This window comes from Adiantum capillus-veneris, chromosome 22 (genome assembly GCF_014529385.1).
Source record: "Adiantum capillus-veneris isolate H3 chromosome 22, ASM1452938v2, whole genome shotgun sequence".
Classification (NCBI taxonomy): domain Eukaryota; kingdom Viridiplantae; phylum Streptophyta; class Polypodiopsida; order Polypodiales; family Pteridaceae; genus Adiantum; species Adiantum capillus-veneris.
This window is the reverse complement of record NC_140952.1, coordinates 62,998,461-63,018,821: the sequence shown is the minus strand read 5'-3', so window position 1 is coordinate 63,018,821 and position 20,361 is coordinate 62,998,461.

The following is a 20,361-nucleotide window of genomic DNA, read 5'->3' as shown; positions in this document are numbered from 1 at the left end:
GCTCAAAGGGCTTGTAGAAAAGCTATACATCAGGTTTAGTGGGGTGGAAGTGTCCCGCAATAGTGATACAATTACTTTGACTATACACAAAATAAAAATCCGATCTTTGGATCACAGCTACATTGCAAACCATGGTAACAAGGGGATTCAAGTTTTGGGGCAACACTGAAGACCAGATTGCAACCCTAAACCGTGGCATCAAAAAATTAAAAAATTCCTTCGTGTCTGGTCGAAATACAACTCTGCGATTTTCCAAGCGAAAACTATGCAAATCGGAGCTCTCAATAGGTGCACTAAGCGGCTGTCGTAGCAACAACAATCCATTGACATCTAGAATAATTAGTCTCTGCAATCATTGTATACATACATATAAGTAGTTAGAAACAAAACAGTGTATATTATTTAAGTACAATGGATATTACCAGAACAACCATATTTACTTCAAGCAAGAGGCCATACTGGTCATGTCTATTCGGGACATTGTGTTGTGGAGGGTCGATGTTCCCTTCTGTATTCCCAAGGGTATCTTCCTCTTGTTGTTGTGCAGTACAAGACTCTTGTGTTTCCATGGTTGAATGGTTCACTTGATCTGTTGTCCTTTCCTAGTTTTGATTTGCCAAGTTGGCATCTTTTTCTACATGGCCTAGATTGTCCGTATCTTCTCTTGTCTCTGAAGAGGTCTTCACATCAGCAGTTCCTAGAGCATGGACCAACTCAGATTGGTCATCTGCCTCATCTTGTGCCACAATTATAGGCACTGCCATATCCACTTCCACTTTGTCTAGATCCTCAGTTTGATTCCTCTGCTCTGAAGAGATCTTCAGCTGAATATCTTCAGCTTCCTTTTCACTCTCTCCAACGCCAAGAACCTGTTCTACATCACCTTTCTCAACTCCATCTTTATTTTGAACTTGTTCAACTCCAATGCTAACCGGTGTCTGCTCCTCTAATATTGGGTTAGTTTCAGGGTTTTGAATTCCAGTGGTGGAAACTGGTATGGCCTCCTCACCGGTCATTGTTAAACTTATTAAATGATCGTCGACAAAACTGTCTTCTGTATTGAGATCCCTAGGGATTGAAATAGATAGCATATGTTGAAAAATGAATGCTTGGTACCTTTGCAAATATTGCAACGTATAATTTTCCACAGCATTCTGCAAAATAATGTTAACTTGTGGTCAATGTTTCAATTAATAAAAGCACTTAGTTGGTCCAAAACATAGCACGAAAATACCTTAGACATAAAGGGATCCAAAGCAAAAAAACTTTGAAGTATATACTCTGCGTGGAGAAGACATCTCCAACCACAAGAATTTGGATCTGTTTGATGAGGCACTTCAACAACTTTGAAGGTTGCCTTGTATAGCTCTTGATTTCCACAGAGCCTTCCATAGACATGAAGCAATCTTTTCACACACCTATAAACAATGAAATATGTCTGTTAATAACAATATTGAGTTCATCATCCATAGGCTATGAAGACTCAAAGTTATATATACACTCACAGTCTTATCTCGGAATGTGTCCCCCGTATGGAGTTGATAGTCCATACCACTTGTTTGTCTAGCTCAATACATACAAGGCTCCAATGGCTATTTGATTCATGTTGTGACTTGTAGCATAGGGCAGTGGGTAAACCATCTCTCCAATGTGCCATGAGGGGTGTTTCTGACTCGTAGAGGCACAGATAATTGTGGATCTAATACATGTATTTCACTTTGATCTTGTTGGGGAAGTTGGCTCTTTATTAAACTACAATCAAGAACAAGGGGTTATTTAGTAACCAAATAGAGAGAGAGAGAGAGAGAGAGAGAGAGAGAGAGAGAGAGAGAGAGAGAGAGAGAGAGAGAGAGAGAGAGAGAGAGAGAGATTTGATTTGATATTCACGTCCACGGGGGGCCAAAATGAACCATGGGACCTTTTAGACATTCTCCTCTTTCGAGGGTGTGTTACTCGTGTGACTTTTTGTGTCTTCTGTGAGTGTTTTGTGGTGTTCTAGTATGCGGGCAAGATATGTCCCGAGAGCTGTAGGGGAGGGGTCCATTTTGGAGAGCAACTCGGCAAGAGTATGGCATCCGTGTATGAACTGCTGAAAATCAACTCGAATATGTGCGTATGCTGGGCATTCTAACGTCACATGTGCTTCATCTTCAAGGGCTCGCATAGTACATGATGTGCATATTCTTTTCTGAGCATCAATTTTCAGCCAGCCGCCTGTTTCTATCTTAAGCAAGTGTGATCTTGTACGCATCAGAGTTATGGATTTTCTTTCCATATGGGGCATAGGCATTTGGATGTGTACTTGGGCTTCCGGCTTGCTTGTGCTGTAGAGCTCCTAGTATTTTGTGTTGACATGTTTGCAATAATATTCGAACTTGGACCGATGTGTGGTCGTTCGCCATTTATTGTGAAGGCATTCAAGTAGTGCTATTTCAAAATTCAGCATACATTCCCCTTCTTCCCCCTTGACAATGGGCATGTCCACATATGCCTCTACATTCCATTTTGCAAACCACTTCCTTATGTCTTGGATAAGACTCGATGTTAAGAATTTACTTTTCTTAGTCTTTTGTAGTGCACATCCGGCCTTCCATGCTATGTGGGGGATTAGAGTGGAGGGCATCAGTTTAACTTTCATAATGTATGTAAACATTCTTTGCAGGGCTTTCATTTCGAGGGGTCTTTTGCCTGTTTCCAAAAGCAACACTGAATACGGTGTAGTTTTTTTGACTCCCAGATGTCTACATAGGAACTTCTTTTGTATCTTTTCAATCTCATTCCATGGGTGGGCTGAGATACTAGCTCCCCAAATTTCTACTCCGTATAGGATGGCCTGTACTACACACGTCTCAAATATAATTGCTTTAATTTCCCATCTCTTGATGACTTTTTGTGTATACATGTTTTCAAGTTGGTAATATTTGGCATGCCCCACATCAATTCTATTTCGTGCGCATTGTCCCCAAGCACAATTTCAGCAGCTAGAGGAATCGAATCGAACACAGGTATTGTGATCCTCAAACTTTGTTTTAAACTCTGCAAAATCTTATCATGTTGTAGCTCCATCCTGAATAATCTTTAAGAGCTTTTATTTGGTCCTATACAAAAAAATAGGTTGTAGGGTAACATACATTCAATGTGTTTTTGTTATGTAGCAGTCGAAAAGATTGAAGTTACCTCTTAGAGATACACAGAAAGAGAGAGAGACAAAGAGAGAGAGAGAGAGAGAGAGAGAGAGAGAGAGAGAGAATGATATACAGAGTGTAATCCTTTACAATGGATCATTGCGTGCGTTAGTAAGGTTTCTATTTACAAACCAGCGTCCGTGCGCCGTGATCCAATTTTTGTAGGGAGTTAGAGAGGTAGGGAGCCTAAATCGTGGATCACGGCGCGCGTTAGGATAGTTTCACCTCTCAAACTAGAGCCCACGCGCCGTGATCCAAAGAGAGAGAGAGAGAGAGAGAGAGAGAGAGAGAGAGAGAGAGAGAGAGAGAGAGAGAGAGAGAGAGAGAGAGAGAGAGAGAGAGAGAGAGAGAGAGAGAGAGAGGGTGTTGGCTATGGAGGTAAGCAACCATAAAGAGTGCACCAGGATAGAACAGCAACCGTGTCGAGAGTGAGACAGATTCTTAGACAATGAGTGTACCTCAATTGGATCACGGCGTGTGGGGGGCATTTTTGCCATTCTCTTAATTGACCCGATGCACTGTGATCCAGGTTGAGAGAGAGAGAGAGAGAGAGAGAGAGAGAGAGAGAGAGAGAGAGAGAGAGAGAGAGAGAGAGAGAGAGAGAGAGAGAGAGAGAGAGAGAGAGAGAGAGAGAGAGAGAGAGGAAGGGAGGGAGTGAGAGAGAGAGAGAGAGAGAGAGAGAGAGAGAGAGAGAGAGAGAGAGAGAGAGAGAGAGAGAGAGAGAGAGAGAGAGTGAGTGAAATTAAAATCCTTTCCAATTTTTGTGGATACAGTGGAATGGCAAGAACTAAGGAGACAGGAAGGAAGGCAGGGAAAGGACCAGGGCTAACAAAGAAAGCATGTGGAAGGTCTGCCAGTAAGAAGAAGAGTGCAGGAAAACCAACGAAGATTTTGAAGGCGCCAAGAATGAAGAATATACAAAGAAACATGGGTTTATTCAAAGAGATCAGGAAAGCTCAGAAATGTATTGAGCTTTGTGTCCCGAAGCTTCCATTTCAAAGAGCAGTGAGGCAAATTTGTGAGGAAGCTTGTGCTGGCACAATGAGATGGAAGGGTGTGGCACTGCTATGTCTACAAGAAGCAGCAGAAGATTTTTTATTGGAGTATTTTAATGATATCACTATTGTTGCTGCTCATGCTCACCGTGTCACCATTATGGACAAGGACAGTGAGACACTGAAGAGAGTACGGTGGAGATATGACAAGCTACTTATTCCTAATGAGTTTATTGATCCCAAGATGAAGGATATATTTCTTATACCACCAGGGAGACAGGGGCATGGGGTTACAATACATGAGGTAACTCATGATGTGAACACCAGGGCCAGAGTAGAGCAGGAAGAGAGGCAGTGCATGGAAGTAGAAAAACAAAAGCAAATAGACATTGCTGCTGCAGATACTGAGGCACAAAGGAGAAATTATGGGCAAGTTACCACTGATATAAATGAAAAGAACAATGATATCTTATATACCATGAAAGAAGGATTGTTAGCAACAATACCACTTGTTGATGGTGCACGGCAACTAGCTATGGACTCTGTTGATGTCAGGATTTTGCTAGATCCCAGTGCTCAAATTATAGACTCTATCATTTATTTATGCCTAAAGTAAGTGTGCTTCTTTACATTTAAGATTCTCTCTCTCTCTCTCTCTCTCTCTCTCTCTCTCTCTCTCTCTCTCTCTCTCTCTCTCTCTCTCTCTCTCTCTCTCTCTCTCTAGTTCGATGAGGAATGCAAAAATGCAAAGAAACAGTTGCGGCTAACACCCCAAACAGCCAATGCATGGGTAGATTTAGCAAAGATCTACAATACTCTCAAGCGAAGGAAGAGAAGAGAATATGAGTTGCACACTAAAACACAGGCCATAGCAAATTTCAAAAAGAACCCAAAGGGGGAATGGCTGAGAATGAAAGGAAAGCGGCAAGACACTATCGGAGACATAAGTCCAGAAGACATGTATGCATATGTGGAACAATTGTATGTACATGAAGACGCACAAGGGATGCCAGATATGCGCCATGAAATTCCAATAAAAGAGCCTTTCGATTTCACAATGGTGACCAAAGGCATACAAAAATTAGCCAATGGTAAAGCACCCGATACGCTACACTTCAATTCCGAAATGCTCAAATGTTCAGGAAACATTGCACGGGAATGGATACATGGATTAATTAATAAGGCAATCACACAACGGCTGCCAGCAGACTGGCAAAGAAATTGGATAAAAGCACTTTTCAAAAAAGGGGATGTAAATCAGCCCACTAATTACCGAACCATCACGGTTGGATCATGTATGTCTAAACTTCTGGGGAGTGTTCTAGAACAAGCCATAAGCTCATGGGCAGAAACAAATGGCAAGCACGCAATAGGACAAGCAGGTTTTAGACCCAAGCATAGTACGATTGACCACCTTATTTCACTCAGGGTCTTAATGGAAGAGAGCCGGCTAAAAGGGAAAACCTTGTACTGTTGTTTTGTTGATTTCACAAAAGCATTCGACACAGTCCCGAGAACTGGCCTATGGAAAAGAATGGAAAGTATTGGGGTACCACTCCATCTCAGAATTGCAGTGGCACATCTTTGCAGTGTCTAAGGTGGATGGAAATCTTAGTTGTAGACATTCAGTTAATTTTTAAAATGATTCACTTGTATGTGATTGTGTTGCCATCCAAGTATGGAGGATATTCACAAAGAAAGAGTTTGTATTATAATGGATGTAGATCACGGCGCGCCAGCGGTTCTCCTAAAAAATATTTAGGTTGTTCGTGCGTCGTAGTCCACTGTTTTTGAACCATATTGGACTATTTGTACAATACTTATATTATTATCATTTGTTTCTTTTATTTTTATTTTTATTTGAGGAAACTTATATATCTTAGCATGAATGAAATGGTAGGATTAAGATCTCATAGGAGGAAAAGGCAGAAAAAAGATCCAGAGTGCGTAGTTGGCCAAGATAACAACCCGAGAGGAATGCCGACGCTGTTAAGAACTTCTATGAAGAGGAATATAGACTTCACAGATCCTATTCAAATATCTGGTGCAGAGCCTGCCATAAGTTTGGAGGAGGTCGATACTGATCTATCTGTGGAAATGGAGGCCCCTTCTACTCCAAAATTCTCTTTGCCAAAATCATTTAAGAGGGAGGTGGATTTTTCAACACCTACTCAGCCCAGTGCCCAAACTGTCACAACAAACACCAAAAAAAAATACAGTAATTGATGATAGGCTTCTGGATTTTGCATTGTTTTCTGGGGCTGGTGATAAGTTCGATTTGGTCTCCTCCATCTTTAATGCTCCATTTAATCTGGATGAATTTATAGCTGAGCAGAGTGTACACTTGAAGCAGGAATGGGAGAAGTTTGAGCTACATACTCAAGAGGGCAGGATTGTAATAGATGAAAAGGTTGTAGTCCATTTAAAAGATTGTGATCCTAAGAGAGAGTCATACAAGAAGTACAATCAGTTGCCACTTATGTACAGACCCCATTGGTGCAGCCTACATGAACGGGAATGCAAGCTGGTTAATGAATCCTTTGGATTTTTAATATTTTTGAATGGTTTATTTACCAGTCTCATGAAAGATCCTAAGAAGGTCATGGACGAACACGATATACCAACAGATGAAAAGGAGGATGAGAATGACGAATACATTGAGGTTACAGAGATTGAGGAGTCAATTAATTTTGAAGAAGAAGCCAAAGAGGTGGAAAGAAGCAAACTACTCTCAGTGAAAACCTCATAAATCAAGCTACCACTAGATGTGTCAGGGTTCAATGAGCGGCAAGCAACCTTAATATTACCAGGAGTGCCAGAGTTTAAGTTTGGAGATAGGTCATACATTTTCCTTCATGATATCCAAAGTATTTTTTGTTTGCGAGAGGACTTTGCATTGGCAACTATCTCCAAGTACCAAGAGGAGAGGAGAGAATTTGTTTCAGATGATAGTAGTGATGATGAAGCAATGGAGATCTCCAGTAACCCACTGGACTATGTCAAACTTTGCTTTGAAAAGGCAAAAACGTATAAAGAAAGCCTGCCTAATGAAGCCACCTTTCAATCAATTCGAAATAACCTCAAGCCATCAACTAGTAAAAAGAATATGGAGGATTGGTTTAAGCAACCAGCGCAGCAATCAACCCGATCTGTCAACCTATGGAACAATGAGCTCTTTTTGCAAGATGAGAGTTTCATGGTACGCACCCCTACCCCGCCCCCCCCCCCCCCCCCCTCTCTCTCTCTCTCTCTCTCTCTCACACACACACACACACACACACACACACACACACTTCTTTTGTTTGCAGTCATGGATTGCTGAAAAGGACGACTTTCTTCGTCGTCGAAGAAGACAGTTCCGTGGCAGGGATGCAGCTCTAGGAGAATATCTTCCTAGTCTATGTGAGGCACCCATTCTAATCTTTCACAACGCAATGTCACAAGAGGGGAATACTGCAACTTATGCTTTCAAGACATTATCTCGCTTCTTAGGTGGTCCATTGCTACCACAAAATATTGACAAAGTTATCCTCGTCGACAAGGTTTTAGGAAGAGAATGTTTTGGTTACTCGTCAGGTTATACTGGGGGCCGTGTAGCATATTACTACACATACACAGCAATGGCATTATCTTTAGGGAAAGAAAACCCTACTGAACTCTTAGAGTATGGTAAACATTTAATGATCAGATACAAGGGCGAGGTTCCAGATGATATTTGTAATCATCAAAAGTTTGAAATAGTTGTAGTACATATTGATATCTAAACTCTAATTCTCTTGTTCCACCGATGATTGCCATATTGCATTGTCTCCCTCCACCTCATTTGATTCTCACGAGCATTTGAGTTGTTGAATGCATTTGCTCTTTTTCTTTTTTGAAGTTGCAAATGTCTGATTGCTTGTACAGTTGTTGAAGAGGCCAATACTTCCTTTTGTTGCATGCAGTGAACAGTTCTACGATAAAACCATTGAAATAACTCTTTCAGACTGTTTGCTTTATTTCTAGAGCCTCCATGCTGTGTGTGTCTGAAGTAAGCATTTATGGCCATGTAATGAGACTTCTCCAAGCCCTGGGTGTTCCATATACCTGGATTCCCATACTTTTGGATGAAGTATGGCAAATGATTAAAAATAATGTGCTGCAAAACAAGAAATTAATTTAGAAATTTAAATACAAACTTAGTACTTTGTATATGTGAGGTACAATGAATTTACCATGTAATGAGTAATTTGAGTGTCAGTCCATGCTGTTTTGAATGATTTTTTAGTAGATGAAGGTTCATTTTAAACTTGCTGAGATTATCTTACGACCAATCATCATTCTCACACATTTGAAATAACGTGTCAATGGAACGCCACACATCACCCTTTGCATTGCGAGTTGTTGGCTCGTGGTCTTTCACTGCTAAATGAAGGTTTTTCCAGTGCATATATGAAACTTTGCTAATGTAGGTGGAGTGATACACTCTCCCTCGCTTTGTTAGCCTCACATCTTTCACACCTTTCGGTTTAGATAGAAACCGGCGTGCCTTGACCCCACCAATGGATGGTTTGCTGGGTACATCTTTTTCATTGGTTGACCTTTTTTCATCCCGCTGGATTTTCACATTGCCCCCATGCAGACCAATATCTGACAAAACTAGTTCCAAAGCCTCTAGAGCGACCTGTCGTTCAGCTGACTTTTTTATTTTCCAAGAAAACCCAATGTATAGATATACCAACTTCTCTACAATTCGGCAAAGAGCATGCATTGTACAAATATGGACATTAGCAAGTGGTATATCTAGAACAGGGCGGAAATTAGGGTCTTGATTGTGACGAGTAGGAGCCTTTTTCCACCAATTTGGGTCCATCACCTTTGCAGGCTCCATGCAATACAAGCAGGGAGACTTTGCCATGGCACCCATTTCACAATTATACATACACTTCAGTGTTTTAAGGTCACCTGCAAGATGCCATTGAACTTGAAAGTTTCCTCTCCTTTGTACAGACAACACCTCTCCTCAATTCATTTGCCTATCAATGATATCAGGAATAGGGGTTTGATGGAACACCCAGAATAAATTGTCATGGTCCTCTTTCTTTACGTGCATGATTAACTCTTATGAGATACGAAAATCAAATCTAAAGTTTAGGTACAAATGAGGGCTTGATAGAGCTGCAAAATTGGAAATAACTGGATTACCTGAAAAGCACCAAGCCACCATATATTTGTTTCTGATTGAACATTGAAGTATGAAGGATCGTGAGTGGGATATTTGGAAAGAGCCCTATTCATTAATGTGATTGTTACTCGCTCTAGCTTCTTTTCTTTAAGAATCTCACATTCATCTAGCTTCAAAACAAAATGTAGAACGCCACGTGTCTCTTCGAATGTGATATTGTAGAACTCTACCATTCTGGTTTGTAACAAAGTCAGGTCCATGAAGATATTGTTGTACGCATCATAAGTGACAGTAGTCCCCTGTGAGCTATAAATATTTTGAATATGAAATGGAATTCCAATGAAGTCTATCTATTCGTTATTGCTCTCTTTCCAAACACTTGCAGCTGTTGGCAATAGCTTAGACTTAATTTATTCCTTTCTTCACAAACATGGAAGAGATAGACTGTTGAATAGCTGAGTAACCTTTCTTACTAACGCCAAGAGAGTCTAATGTACCCTGTATTTGCTTGGCAGGCATTGCATTGTTTGAAATGAATTTGTCAACGACATCACGTTGCAAAACCTGAAACTTTTTTTCATCCATTATATCCTTTGCAAGACCACTAGTTATCAATGGCTTTAACTACTTTCCTACATTGGCCTTCGTGTCTATGTTTTCTTTGTCTGGATAGATAGAATCTCTACAAAGAAACCATAACTAAAATAAGCAAAAACTTCAATTAGTTTATATTATTTAGATTTACAATGCTCACCGCAGTGCTTGGATTCTTTTCTTAAGGCCGCCAGAGCCTACCTTCAACGTTTCAAGATTTCGTAGTTTCTTCTTTCGCACACGAGCCCCTAACATTGTCTCTTTGTTTTGTAAGGTCCGCACCTTTGCTCGCAAGACCTGCGATTCTTGTGTGTGCTGCATTACTATCTTTTGGTCCTCAAAATGCAAGTTACAAAGTCTTTGAATCTCATCTGCTTGGTGCTTCACCATGTCTTTATAAGCTTCTGATTGGCTGTTTAGAGCTTTACAGTATCCAAGCAATCCATTCTCCCCATCACCTGCAAATGTCAACAAGTTAGTGGGATTTGCAAACGCAGGGAAGGCATTGGTCAATAGAGTATTCCTTTTGTCCAAATATCTAGGTGTTTTGCTCCCTCTGCTTTGAGTCTCTCCGTCATGACCGGTGTCACTCTGGTGTTTGTTTTCCCGTGCTTACAAAGTGGGGAGTATTGTGGATCCATGTCAATATGTAGATGATAGAGGGGTCTTTTCAGGAGGACATTTATGGGGGTGGAAGAAGAAGCCATGTATGCAACGCTGCAAGAAAGGGAGGATTAGCGCACAAACAGGTAGAGAGTAAGGAGAGAGAGAAGGTTTGGAAGGTTCATACATTTGATAGACATGAAACTCCCCCGAATTCTTTAACGTTCATTAAATGTAACTAAAAACGATTTATTCTTCAATCATCACGGCCGTTATGACGCTGTGACAAGAATCTTCTTGAAGTACACTTTTTAAATGGTTATTCCAAGTTTACTATTGTTTTTATCTGAACTATTTTCTAGAGAGAGAATGTCAAAATTCTTTTTTCTTAGAAGGCCCTCCAAATGACCTCCAAAATTTCCTAATGACAATGCAACACTGGAGTCTGAGTACTGCCAAGATCTCCCACTAAGCAAGGTAACCACACAGATTCCTTGCTAGCATCAGAAATTGCCACATACTCTGCCTTTGTGGTAGAAGATGACGTACAATCTTAGAGACATGATCTCCATGACATGGCTTCTCCGAAAAACAAAAAAACATAGCTAGACGTTGACCCGCATAATTCGCATCCGTGTAACCCACAATGGATGCATCATTGTTCCCAAAGCATAAGCACTTGTCTGCTGTAGTTTCAGATATCTCAAGATGTGGTTCACTGCTTCCCAATGCTTTCTACTAGGATTTGCCATAAATATTCTAACCACTCCCACTGCAAAAGCAATGTCCGATCTTGTGGCTACCATGGCGTACATAAGACTACCAACAGCTAAAGAATATGGCACCTTTGCCATTTATGCTTTCTTAGCATCCGACTTGGGAGCATTATTCTTGCTAAGTTTTGCATATGCCTGCATTGGGGTACTCAATGTAGCCTTCCCCCCCTACATATTAAAACGTTGCTTGTGGATATACTTTTTCTGTGACAACTTTAGTATTCCATGTTTCCTATCCCTCTTGATACGCATACCAAGAAAATGACTTGCATCTCCTAAATCCGTTATAGCAAATTGCGTGCTAAGAGACTTCTTCAAACTAGCAATTTCATCCTTTGACTTTCCTGCAATGAGCATGTCATCAACGTAAAGTATGAGGATGATGAGGGAACCATCGTTCAACCTCCTGGTATATAAGCAGTGACCTTCCTAGCTCCTTACATAACCTTGGGACTACATGTATTTGTCAATTTTCATGTACCACCACCTTGAGCCCTGCTTTAGGCCATACGATGCCTTACACAATTTACACACCAATTCTGCCCTTGTAGGCTTGTCAGGTTTGACTTCAAAACCCTCTGGTTGTTTCATGTAAACATCCTCATCAAGATCTCCATGAAGAAAAGCTGTCTTCACATCCATTTTGACCAATTCCATGTCCTCAGTGGCTACTAATCCAAGCATAAGACGCAATGTAGTCATCTTGACCACTGGAGAAAAAATCTCATCAAAATTTGCGCCTTTCTTTTGCTTGAAACCCTTAGCAACCAATCTAGCCTTATACTTAGGCTCAGGATCTTTTAACATGTATTTCTTCTTATACACCCATTTGCAAAGCAAGGCTTGTTTTCCCTCTGGCAACTCTATCAGTTCCCAAGTTTCATTAGCCATAATTAAGTTGTACTCAGATTGCATTTCTTGCTCTCAATTCATGCTATCATCTATCTCAATAGCCTCTTGGTAGCAGGTAGGCTCTTTGTAGTTAGCAGGTAGCCTCAATAGCCTCTTGGTAGCAGGTAGGCTCTCTATAGTTAGTGACCAAAAGATAGTCTAACCCTGGTTGAAATTTCTTAGGGACACGAGATACATGTGTAGATCTCCTCACTGCCTGACTGCTGGACTCTGCTCTCTCAAGAGCATCACTATCTCTCTCTGGAGCACTACTAGCAGGAGGTACATCACTAGTAGATTAAGCTGTTTGTGTAATTGGGCTTGAGGTTACATCCTAAAATCTCACTCTGCAATAACCTCTTTCACGGGTTGTTTGTGCACCTTTGATTCATTAAAGATCACTTGTGAGGTGCGAATACCTCTCCATATACACCATATCCAATGAATTTATGTGACTTGGGATCCAGCTTATTTTTAAGCTCTTTTGGCACATGCGAGAATGCCTCACACCCAAACACACGCAATCTATCATAATTAGGCTTCTTGCTTGTCCACATTTCCTGTGGAATCTTGTAGTTCAACGGTGTACTACGCGGCCTATTGATTATATGCACTACTGTCATAACAGCCTCTCCCCAAAACTCTTGAGGTAAATTTTCCATAGATAGCATGGAAGTGACCCTCTCTTGAATAGTCTTATTCATGCATTCAACAACTCCATTCTGAGCAGGTGTGTACGGCGTAGTAAACTGCCTCTGAATGCTTCTTTTGCTACAAAAATTCTTGAACTCAGTGGAGACATACTCTCTCCCATTCTCAGTACGCAAAGCCTTCAACTTCTTGCCTAACTGGTTCTCTACCATTGCAAGGAATTTCTAAAATGTAGCAAAGACTTCATCTTTCCTCTTCAAGAGGTAGACCCACACCTTTCGAGTAGCATCATCTATGAAAGTCAGGAAGTATAATACCCCCCCAAAGAATTATGCGGCATAGGCCCACATAGATCACTATAAACCAAATCTAGAGGTTCTCCCAACTTTCTATCCAATGGCAAAGTGGTAATCCTAATCTGTTTTTTGTATATAAAATGCTCACACAAATCAAAATCAAAATAGTTTAACACAAGGATATAGCCAAAACACTGTAATTGCTTCATTCCCTTCTGACTCATACGACCAAGCCGGCTTTGCCACAACTAAGTAGAAGGTAGCTTGGCTACGTAAATATAATTTTCTTTCACAAAAGAGACATACAAGGAATATAATGAGCCTGACTTTTGGCCTTTGAGCATGACCAAGTTACATTTTTTGATCAACCAAGAACCAGTAGTGTAGCAAAGATCATCAAGTTGTCCTATTGAAACCAAGCTCTTAGTTAGCTTTGGCAAATGTCTAACACCTTGCAGCATGAACTCAATACCATTCTTCACATATCCAATGCCACATATCTCAAGCTAATGAGAATCACCTAGCTTAACTGAACCATGTGTAGAAGCATAATTGGAGAACCAATTCTTGTGAGGAGTAACATGAAAAATGGCACTTGAGTCAATGATCCAATTCTATGCATAGCATTTGTCAAGAGCTAACAACGCCTCTGGACTCAAATAAAAAGTGAAGACTAGTACATCTGATGACTGCGGCACGTCAAGAACAACATTGACATGTGGAGACTCAATGACATTGAGCTCTTCTATCTTCACACTGCTCTTAGGAAGTGTAGAACTTACGACAATGGCTTTACCCTTTTCTCTTTGCAACAAATGACAATCTTTCTTTATGTGTTCTTTCTTGTGACAGTAATAGCATTCAAGGTTTCTTGTGTCACCTCCACGACTCTTGCTACGTGTATTTTTACGATCCTGAGAACAAAATGACTATGACTACAACCTCTTTGCCTTTGATTGTTTAATTGGCTACTTTCACTTGCCATATATGCATCACCGTGCCCACTAGTGTCAAGAGATTGACGTCAAAACTCTTCTGTGAGCAAAGCACTAGTAACATCACCAAAAACAAGCTTGCCTTTGGGGGCGGAGTTACTAATGGCAGTGTTAAATGTATCCCATGATGTAGGCAAAAAACATAGCAACAAAATGGCTTTCATTTCATCTTCAAAATTCAGCCCCTTTGATGTCAACTGAGTAAACACACTGTTAAACTCCTTCAAGTGTAAACTGACACTGTTGCCTTCTTTCATGTTAAAGCGCATAAGATTCTTCATCAGAAAAACTTTGTTTGATGCACTTTTACCATCCCATGCTGAGCATAAAGACTCCCATAATTCCTTTGCAGTGGTCTTATCCATAATGGTAAAGAAGATAGACTCACCAAGTGTAGGCAAATGGTTGCCATATCACAAGCATCAAGTTCTTCCCACTCATCTTCAGTGTAAACACCCTCTTTACGCTCTTTCAATGGCATTGCAAGCCCTTATTGACCAAGATATCAAGCATACGTTGCTTCCATATTGTGAAGTTTTTGCCATCAAACTTCTTGATATAATACTCCTCTTTCTCAGAAGTACCAGCCATAATTTACAAGAGCAAAAGCAAAAGAGTGAGACTAGGAATTTATGGCAAAATTTTGGCAAAATTTTCAACAGAGTCTCCTTTGCACAAAGATCAAACTCTCAAGCAAAAACTCAGCAATCCAAATGCATAAATTGTAAACATAGTGCTATAAGAAAACTAGAGGACTCGTGGAAAAAATCCGATAGAGTCTCCTCTGTACGGGGAGCAAAATCTCAACCCAAATCAAGACAAAATCAACGCATAAAACATCAAGAGTGCTGATAGGGCATAAACTGGCATACACTGCTCAAAAACACTGTTGAACGACTGCCAACTTGGCATCAAAGCACCTATACCCGTCTATACATATCCTATGATGAGACTACGAATGGTGATCTCCCCTAGTGCTTGGATTCAAAACACCTCATGCAACGACCGTCACAAAAGGTTATATAGACACAACTATCCATAGTTTCAGAAAGGGCTCTTCCAAATCGAGTCTCAAAAAAGGTCGAGACTGCCAAAACAAGACAAAATTGGCTCCACAACGACGTACATAGGTAGTATCCGCAACACAACATACATCCAAAACGTGAAGTGTCACTGTACGATCGCAGGGCATTCGCTCACACAGACGCCAATCAGATGCATGCAAGAATCAAGACTCCTACGAGCTCCTTGCGGGGAATAAAATGCTCTCAATAGAGCACAAGCACTCTCAAGTGCTAGTCACACATAAACCATATGTATCCAAACTCCCACTGGAACTGTAATGCATCTTACTGCCAAAATATGGTTGCAAATCTCTGTATAAACTCTCACTAAAACCTGCACAATCATATGAGCCAACATGCATAACAAAGAATCTGCCACCTAAACAAGATCTGTTCATAAAAGTGACCTCGCATAGGCATACATGCTCTCTATTGATATATATAGAACTAGCCATGGGTGTAGGTCTAGCCATGGGATTGGCATAGAGGTGGTGGATATGAGCCGACACACAGGACGACGGAATGCTTTGATCAGAGGCATTCTAATGTGGACCATGCATGACTATCCCGGGCTAACAGAATGCTCAGGTGATCTATTGACACTCCTCACTCAGACACTGTAAATCTTGTTTTTTCTCATAGTTGATCTATTATCATGTGTATACATGCAGGGCTTCAAACAAGCGGATACAGAGCATGTGTCACATGTGGACCTAGACTGAATGCACGTAGGGCGCCCTCACTGAAGAAGCAAATCTACGAAGGTCATCAAGCATATCTTCCAGAGAATCATGTGTTACGCGACGGCTTTTTGGGAAGAGAGCCACCAAGGATGTCTGCACAAGCATGGTTAGAGCAGAAGGAGATGTGCGATGACGGATTGCCTCCAGGGATGAAGAGACTATCTCTATGGTACGAGTTACCATACTGGCCCCGACTCATGATCAATCACTTGCTCGATCCAATGCACATATTCAAGAATGTGGGTAATCTACTATGGGACCATCTGACTGGCAAGAAAGATACTTTGGGAGCCAGAGTTGACCTTAGAAATGTGGATCGTATGGAGCAATATTGGCCGCAAACAACGTCTGATGGATCGATAAAACTCCCTAAAGCACCATGGATTTTCACAGGAGCCCAAGAACGCAAAGTAAAAGAGACCATTTGATCTTTGCGGACCCCCACTGGCGTAATGCACTCGCTCTGAACGTGTTTTACTAAAGACGGAAAGCTTACCGGTTTGAAGTCACACGATTGGCATAAAATGTGTCAGGTACGTTCATAGTGGACTCTAATATCATTACATAAAATGTGGACTTTAATATCATTGCTGCACATACTTTACAGTATATTTTACCGGTTGCCATTGAGGGATGTTTGTCTCTCGACATCCGTAACACAATCTACAAACTTGCAAAGCTGGTGCAATGGATCTCACAAAAGGAGATCAACGTAGACTCCATACCATTCGCCAAACTAAATGCTGCGGAGCTTGTGTGCATGTTTGAGAAACATTTTCCTACTACCATGCTAACCATTCAGGTGCATCTTCTTGTTCACATAGTTGATGAGGTGGAAATAGCTGGCACAGTTCATTCCAGATGGATGTTCTTCTTAGAACGTTTCATGAAAGCGCTTAAGGGATATGTGCGTCAAAAGGCACGTCCGGAGGGTAGCATGGCAGAAGGTTGGTTGGTATCAGAGTCCCTAGTGTACATTGGAGAGTGGCTAGACGGATTTGATAAAGCCCGGGACACGCTATGGCGAACCATAGATGATGAGCGCATATATGGGATTGTCATGTGCAATCTCGGTGTTGAGAAGAAGATGACGGAAGATCTAGAGGCTAAAATCAACCGATTTTACATGCTTCACAATCCAGTGATGCAAAAGTGGATTTCACAATGTGAGGATGCAAAGCAAGAGCGACAAAGGGCACGAATCGAGTGGAGACGGGGAAGACGACCACCGATGCACTATCCGACGGGTCTGGAGAGCCTACCAACCTTCATGAGCTTAAGATGGTTGCACAACCAATTGAAAAGCGCACAACAATGCGGTGACGAAGTGACTGAGGAAGAGTGGGAGTACTCTCGGGGTTGTGCGACCAAGGTAAGTTTGCAATGTACGACATGCTAGTGACTTTATTTCTAAACGTTTGAACGGCCACTCATAATCTTTGTTCGTTGTAGTATAAGTCATACACAGCAGCATGGTGTAAAGGTCGACATTTTAGGATGGAACGGATCGACAAAAAGCGTTTTACTCAAGATTGTGGAATCATGGCAAAATTTGAACAGTCTAGTCGACGACGTTCCTCTGATGCAGATCCTGTGGTGGCGGAACTCACTTACTTCGGCACGCTGCAAGAGATTTTGAGGATCGATTACAGAGGATTTTTTGTCGACTTGTTCGACGTGCAATGGTTCAAGATAATCATGGAGGGTCGCAACGCTACTGTGCGTAGAGGAGAGTCTAGTTTTCTTGAGGTGGATTCTACTGAGAAATGGTCTGACCTAAGAGACACTTTCCTACTACCAGAGCATTGTGAACAAGTAAGTATGTAAATAGTTAACATCCCCCTTTTAGAAGTTATGTGCTTGAAAGCTCTCATGTAAGTTATGTGGCTCTGGCAGGTAATATTTCATCCTACAAAGTCTACATCAAACTGGTGGTACGTCATAGAGGTAGCCCCTTGTAGTGCAAGGACGTATGAAGGCTACCATGTGCCAATCACAACGACATCAATGGAGGGGATCAGAGAAGATGCTCAATCAGAAGCCGTTGCGGTGGTGCGAGACGAGCATCAAGATGCTACTACTCTATATGGGGTGCATGCAGAGGAGCTACAAAATGAAACAGAGGATATGTGTTTAAACGGAGAGCTCTATATAGATATAGGAAGTTATGTTGAGTTATGCGAGGATGAGAGAGAGATCTCTTAAAGCCACAAATATTGTATTTGAACAATTTTGCTCCGTGTTGTAAAAGCTCTGGCTCTCTAAGTACCTTCCATGGTGTATAACGCTCTTTTCTACTCGCGCTCACATCTTTTGATTGAAAATTCTAAGTTTTCGACTTGCCTCTTCTATCACTCAATTCATTGCGTCATTGTATTTATATGCGTCATTACGTCATTGTATTTAATGGTCTTTGCGTCATTGTCTACTCTATTCATTCAATATTAAGTTTAAATATTCGTGTGTTTAATGCAGGTATGGATGATGAGGAGTTTCTTTCTTCTTTGTCACCACAGCAGAGACAGTGGTACGTGGAGCGTCATCGCTCTGGCGCATCATCGCGCGTTCCTACTCCATCCGCATCTCCCTCTCTTTCGGAGCATTCGGCGCGCTCCGAAGCTTCGGCGTCGACGAGACGATCTTCACACTCGTCTAGACACCGGCGCTCTAGTGGTGGCGGTGGCGGTTGTTGTGGGGATTCCGTCGCCGATGCCTCCACACCGCCTCGTGTTCGACGAGGCTCTTTACCCTCCCCTTCTTTGCCCGCCCCCACACCAGCCACAGCATCGCCATCTACGCCAGGTTTTGCGCGGCTGACTGTTCCTAGCAGCTACACACCTCTACCTACTCCGCCAGGAGCCACCCCACTCGACACTCCTTGCTTCGGGGCCCAGACGCCGGTGGAGACACCTGACGTCCGTACCCCCATCGACACGCCGCTAGAGACCCCTGCCGGGACACCCAGGTTCACGCGTCACCGGCCAGAGGGCTTGCCTTACTCCGTCGACTTCAGCGGCGGCATCATCATGGATGATGACGGCAAGAAGGTGATCTCGCGCATGCGTGGTCTTTGCTCTCAGCTGTTTAGACACTACATACTAAACAAATGGAGTGAAGTACCAAGTGATTTAAAAAACAGAGTCATCAGCATACTTCATGATGAGTTTCCCGTTCCAACACGGGATCAGCGCTTCAATGAAGACCTGATGAAGATTCGAATGCGCGAATACTGCAAACACAACCGGATCTCTCAAAACCATTTGAGGTCCAATGTGATGCTTGTGGTGATTGCCTTGGAGCTGTTTTGCTCCAAGAAGGGCACGCCATAGGCTATGAGAGTCGAAGGCTCGACCCTGTTGAGCAAGCTCTAGGCATATATGAAAAGGAACTCCTTGCGGTTCTACATGCCTTAGACTCATGGAAGCACTATTTATTGGGGACTCCTTTCATTCTGCGAACGGATCACCAAAGTCTTAAGTACTTCATGACACAGACCAAGCTCTCCGATAAACAAATGAGGTGGGCAAATTGCCTTTCGCAATTTCATTTTCATATTGCTCACATTGCTGGCAAGCATAATCAAGTAGCTGATGCACTCTCAAGACGGCCGAGAGTGAATGCGGTTTCCATAGCAACTCACAATGATCTATCTTCAATGATAGATGAGTACGCTATTGATCCCGATTTTAGAGATGTGATTTCAGCCCTTGCATTAGGGAAGAAAGAAGAACCATTTACTTTACAAGATGGTTATCTTCTCTATGGCAATAGACTATGCGTTACTAACTCACTACGTGAGTTAGTATCTACGTGAGAAAGTAATGTATGAATCTCATGCTCCACCTTATGTGGGGCATAGAGGGATTCAGTCTACCTTAAAGGGAATTGAAACATATTTCTATTGGCCTATCATGAAAGTGAACATACAAGAGTATGTTTCTAAATGTGTGATATGCCAAAAGACAAAATTTGATAGAGGGAAGAAACTTGGATTGCTTCAACCCTTGCCAATCCCTAATTCACCATGGGAGAGCATATCCATGGATTTTATCTTTGGATTGCCTAAGTCTATCCATGGGAATACGGGAATATGGACAATAGTAGACAGGTTCAGTAAACAAGCTCATTTTATACCTGTCAAAAAGACTATCAAAGCCCATCAAATGGCAACCCTCTTCATTTCACAATTTTTCAAGTACCATGGGTTGCCAATGTCCATAGTGTCGGATAGAGATCCTAGAATGACCAGTAATTTCTGGAAGGGTCTCTTTGAGAATTTAGGGACAAGGCTAAACTTCTCTTCGGCCTATTATCCACAAACGGATGGCCAAAGTGAAATAGCTAACCTAACCATTCTCGATCTACTAAAAGCCTATGTAACGGAAGTAGATCAAAGATCCCAAT